Source organism: Meleagris gallopavo, chromosome 6 (genome assembly GCF_000146605.3).
Source record: "Meleagris gallopavo isolate NT-WF06-2002-E0010 breed Aviagen turkey brand Nicholas breeding stock chromosome 6, Turkey_5.1, whole genome shotgun sequence".
In the NCBI taxonomy this organism is placed as follows: Eukaryota; Metazoa; Chordata; class Aves; order Galliformes; family Phasianidae; genus Meleagris; species Meleagris gallopavo.
In genome coordinates, this window is record NC_015016.2 from 3122341 (window position 1) to 3127767 (window position 5427).

Below are 5427 nucleotides of genomic sequence, written 5' to 3' on the forward strand. Positions count from 1 at the left end.
ATATTATTAAAGAAAAAAAGGAAAAAAATGTAACAAATTATCTCATCCTTCCCCTATCTGACTCAGCAAGGATCTCTTACGGCTATCGATAAGGAGGCTCCAGCTTCCGACATCCTGCTTTACACCCTGCCTGGCATCAGGTGGGGCTGATTGCTCCAGTCTGATCTCCGGAATAGAAAGTAAATGAAAATGAATAAATAAACACGCCAATTAATTAATTAGTGATGGTAATCGAAATGAAAAAAAAAGATCATGAAAATGAAAGATAGAACCAATTATTACTTACAAAGAAGGCTTTGTCTGGCAGCAAAAGTCAGAGACTCGAGGGTCCCTCCAGATGTGCAGTTGATGCTGCCCTATCCTGCAGCTCGCCCAGCTTCAGGCCCTTTCCCACAGGCTCTCAAAGAAATCTGCAGAGCAAGTCGGGCTCCTGCTACAGCCAGACTCCTCCAGCTGTTGTGGATCCAGGACGGTCCATCAAAGCTGCCTCCATGGATGCCAGCAGAGGATCTGGCCCACTCATTTACATTCACGATTCCGTGGCACAGCTGGCAGCTGTGAAAGGGCTCATTTGGAAGGCAGTGTGGCTGGGATCAACATCACTTAAGTGATAATCTGCTAATCAGAGCTTCTTCTGTCGGGAGTAATGCTCCCACCTCGTCTTTCCCTGCTGGCAGTTTTCTCCTGCAAAGCTTGCCAAATCTTTTTAGCTCCTGGCTGTTTTGGAGGGGTTTTCCTTGCTCACCTCCCAACTGGAGTTTGCCCTTGGTTCTGGCCGTGCACTGGATGACAACACACACACACAGAAAAAGAAGAAAAATCAATTCAAGCCCAGGTGTGCTGCCAGGGACATCCAGTCTGCCATGCGAGAGAGGGGTCTGGGGTTTTTTAGGAGCAAAAAAAGATCTTGTGCATATGGAGAAAAGTGAGGAGGTTCGAGACACCCACTTCTCCTTTAGGACAGGAATGCTGTTGCTCGTTGCTGTGCAGATATCACTGAAACAGCTAAGCTGTGGAGAGCCACAGGCAGAGTAACCATATATGAAAAGTGTTGTGAAATTTCCCAGGTTGCTCTTTTGAAAGAAGGAGCTGATAAATAACATAAGACCCTCACTAGGAAGAGAAAAATAGAGAATAAGCCAGAAATGGCACCAGTTGCTGCTCTGCAGGGAAAAGCCCAGGGCTCTGATCTCCTTTCTACTTGTGTCTATTTGGGTCCAAGCATCAGCCTACAGGAAGGAGAATAACAGAGATGGGATAAGGCAAGAGCACATGTTGCTTTGTAGAGCCTGCCTGTCCCCACCTTGTCTGTACGAAAACACAACCAAATGGATGCCAAGCCTATTGCTGATGAGGATTGTCCTACAGCTACTTGCATACCCTGAGCTCCTTTTGTACAACTTTGTTTCAGCTAAAGATCACTGTATGAAGCCACTGACAATTGTGTTCTACCACTGAATTTGTTAGCCTATCTGACTTGCTTAAGATGCAAAATTGGGTTCATCTGCCACCTCCTACAATCCCTTGTCTACCTTAACCCAAGACCTCAACTCCATGTGCCTCATCTCTCTCTTCTCCCAAACCATTTACAGCTCTGTGATCTTCTTTCTGACACATTCTCTTCATCTTCTAATGTAGTGCACGCAACCCCACAGTGTTGACTTTGCCCCATTTACTGAGTCATCTTGTAAACCATACTGCAGGGCATTAGAAGAGGGATATAGCCCATCTATGGCCACATATCACAAGCATTTCTGTGTACTTAAAGAAGTAAAGAGCTTTTGCAGAGAAATGTAATTTAAAAATATATATTTTTATTTATTTATTTTTGAATTTTTCCTGTAGAGAAAAATCTATTTATTACTATTTTTTATTTCATCCACTTGGAGGACGGGGAGCAGGGTTTAGAAGGAGTTGAAACAAAACAGAAGAGAAAGCTGCTGAAAACCAAAACGCTGTCCTAGGAAGTGTCTTAATAGCTTTGACTCTCATCCTCGTTCTTCTTGAGCATTTATTGTTTGTAAGTACAAAAAGCCTATTTTCCTTATTCTGATATTCATTTCCAAAGCAGCCCTGTTCCTTGATTGCTGGATGCTAATGGAGAAACTCATTGAATCATAGAATAATTTAGGCTGAAAACATCCTCAAAAGTCATCCAGTCCCAATCTTGGGCCATAGGCAGGTTTACCACCCACCAGATCAGGCAACCCAGGGCCCATCCAACCTGGCCTTGAGCACCTCCAGAGGTGAAGCATCCACAGCTTCTCTGGGCTTTTCATCTGGCTTCTCATTTTGCAGTGTGAGAATTTTTCACCCTGGGTTTTGTCCATGAGACCCAGAGCAGAAGTTTTCTTAAAGAGCCAACAAAGAAGCCATCACACACCGCTTCCAGTCATCTCAGCCAAGAGTTACAACTTCAGCTTTGTACAAACAGTGTCAATTACACCTCTATTCTACTCCTTCTCCTCTCTGACCATATAAAAATAGAATTGACAGCAAAATTCTGCTGTTTACGACACATACAACAAAAATGGCCAGAAATTCATCATGGCTATCTGGCTAAATGCACAAACGCAACGTGTCCAAAGCTGCTTCTTGTATATTTTGGCCTTGACTTTGCAAACAAAACACCAGCAATAGCCAAGTGAAAACAGAGCAGAAAAGGCTGTCTCACCCTTGGTGACACACGGTCATTGGACTGGCCTCTTGCACAATGAGGGATTTTTGCAGTGTGGCTGTCAACCCCATCCATGTCAGACCTTTCCCTCCCTGATCAAAGGCTTTGGCTGATGCAAGTCGTGATGTTTCACTGAACCTGAGTGACCCAGGAGAGAAAGGACAAGAGGTGTTTTATCCAGGCTGGGGTCTCATCTCCACCACAAGGGAAACATTCTCCCAGCTGGGAGGAGGAGATGTTTATTATTAGGCCATATAAAAGTTAGCTACAATACACAAGAGCAATAATTCCTGGTCGAAACCTTAGCCAGTTTAGATTGATTATGTATTTTTTTTATGCTGTTTTACATCAGTAGGAGGATCTAAACATTTTGGTCTGTTGTAAGATGTTACAGAAACTCAGTTCAATGCGTGCCATACCCAAGAGTCTCCTTAAAATAGCAACATTACAAAGGCTTCTTTTAGTGCTGCATTCCTTCTGGGTTCATTATACACACATTCATGGATACAATCTGAAAGAAAAACAAAACAAAACTTAGATGTCCGAATTACCTTTGCCTTGACATAAAAAAGATGCCTGGAACAGATCTGCAGGAGAATGGAGTCCTGTGCCCTCCAGTGGGAAGAGACCAGACAAACAACAGCAGGCATCTGGACATGCAGAAGAGCTCATCTCTCTCTCAGAGGTTTGCAGAGAGGGGAAGAGTTGCCTTGTAACCTTGGCTGAGAGAATACACAATGTCTGGGGATGAATAGAGATGATAAAAGCATCTTCCTGGGAGTCAGAATTTCCAGTGGTGGTAGGACCTAAAAGCAGAGGGCCTGATCCTCAGCACCCAATGAGTCAGGCTGAGAAAGAGAGACCCTTTTCATGTGGGGAAAGAAGTGGGCAGTTTGCTTGGGAAGAGAAGTGCTGGGATGATGCAGATTGGGAAATTCTCACGTGTTCTCTTCTGAGTGAGAAGGAGCTCCAACCGTGGTTTAGGCCTTAAGGTGTGCCAGGAGAGGTTCAGGTTGGATGTTAGGAAGCATTCGTTCTCCAAATGGCGATGCATTGGCGCAGGCTGCCCAGGGAGGTGGTGGTGTCACCATCCCTGGAGGTGTTCCAGAACCATGGAGATGTGGCACTGAGGGATGTGGGCAGTGGGTATGGTGGGCTGGGTTGGGGTTGGTGACCTCAGAGGTCTTTTCCAAACCTTAATGATTCTATGATTGTGTGATTCACTGTGACTTTAGAGGGACCTCAGCCATACAGTCCAACTGCTCAGCTCCCACAAGCCTGCTCTGCTCACCTCATGTGTCCTCACTCCTATCTTGCACAGAGCCATGGGAGCTGGGTTACATCCTCTAATTGAGGAAACTCCTCTTTAGAGCTACGTTTGATGCTCATGACTCCAAAGACCTGCAGCCCTTGCAACTCCTATCCTCCCAGAAAAGAGCAACGAAGCAGACTGCTGTAATTGGATTTATGGAATCCTATTGTATTGGATTTACTTTTCTTGTAGATAACAGGGATCCAGAAGAACATCCATCAGAGTCTTGGTGGCCATAAGATTGGGGTTCTGCTGGGCCAACTTTGAGCTGGGGCTGGAGGGAAGGAACAGTTTCCTTCTTGCACAGCTTCAGCAGTATCTGCCTTTAATCATTAAATGATTGGATGGAGAAATTACCAGCATGAAGGCATCCCTGGCCCAGTTCCAGCTCTGGTTACAGAGGGGTGACCAAAGTCTGGATGTCTCCTAAACCATATCAGATCCTCTTTTATTTACATCATCTTCCTGTAACAGCAGGAGGTGGGGGGCAATGCAACATATGAGCAAAACTATTGCTTCTTCCCTCTTTCCCACCCAAATAAAAATAATAAATTAAAAAACAGCAGAAGAGATGTGATGGGACCACGAAACTTTGCAGAGTTCTTTTTTTTCTTTCCCCCCTTCATCTTAGAAAGACTATAGAGCCCTGGGTACACATTTGCTCAGTTCCCACCAGGGATGGAGGCTGTCCCACCCCTTTGGTTGAGCAGATTGGAGAGAAGTGAGCCAACAGCCCCCTCAAAATGAAACAAAATGAAATAAAACAGCAGAAGTAGAAATACCTTCCCCAGGATTCCCCCAGGATTCCCTCTCAGGAACCTCCTTTTTGAGCCCTCCTCCCCCAGTAAATATATTTTTAATCCCTATGTGGGGCATAAATTTGGGAACAGCATGGATGAGGGGCAGCGAGGCAGACTGACGGTGTTGGGGTGGATGGGGGGGATGGGGGAGAGGGGGTTGGCTTCATCACTTTTAAATCCTTTATCTCAACCCTTCGCGTGGGTGCCCCCTTCAGCACGCATTGCCCAACCGGAGAGCAGGGGGTGGGACGGGGGGTGGGATGCACTGAGGTGCGGTGGGAAGGGCTGCGAGATGACCCCGTGCCTCTCAGCCCGATGGTCAAAGGCTGAGTACGGGCCGACCAATGGTAACCAAGCCGGGGGGGGGGGGACTTTTATACCTTCCCCGCTCCCCCTGCGGTGCAGAAGCTGGCAGGGAGAGGCAGAGGGCTGGCAAAGAGGAAGAGGAGGAGGAAGAGGAGGAGGAGGAGGAGGAGGAGGAGGAAAAGATTGCATCAAGAGCAGTACTTTTTTTCCCCTCCCTCTCTCTCTCTCTCTCTCTCTTACAGGAAGCCCTACTCTACCTTAGCCTTGGAAAGAGCCCCTTTTCATAAAATTAGCTGAAGGCACCTATTCACAGCCATGGGGCCGTGAAAAAA

At 46.3% G+C, this 5427-nt stretch overlaps 1 long non-coding RNA gene across 2 annotated transcripts in view; it reads right to left on the minus strand.

Annotated features, from left to right (window-relative positions):
• The window catches only part of LOC104911323, a 6292-nt gene extending 875 nt beyond the window's left edge, over window positions 1-5417 (minus strand). Inside the window, exons 1-4 of one of the 2 annotated variants that reach the window (XR_002115721.2) lie at window positions 3229-5417; window positions 2675-2815; window positions 287-782; window positions 81-160 (exon numbers count right to left, since the gene is read on the minus strand). This is a non-coding gene — a long non-coding RNA (uncharacterized LOC104911323). The remainder of the gene's footprint in view (window positions 1-80; window positions 161-286; window positions 783-2674; window positions 2816-3228) is intronic. The other variant, XR_793821.3, reaches the window with a different exon arrangement.
• Between the last annotated feature and the right edge of the window lie 10 nt (window positions 5418-5427).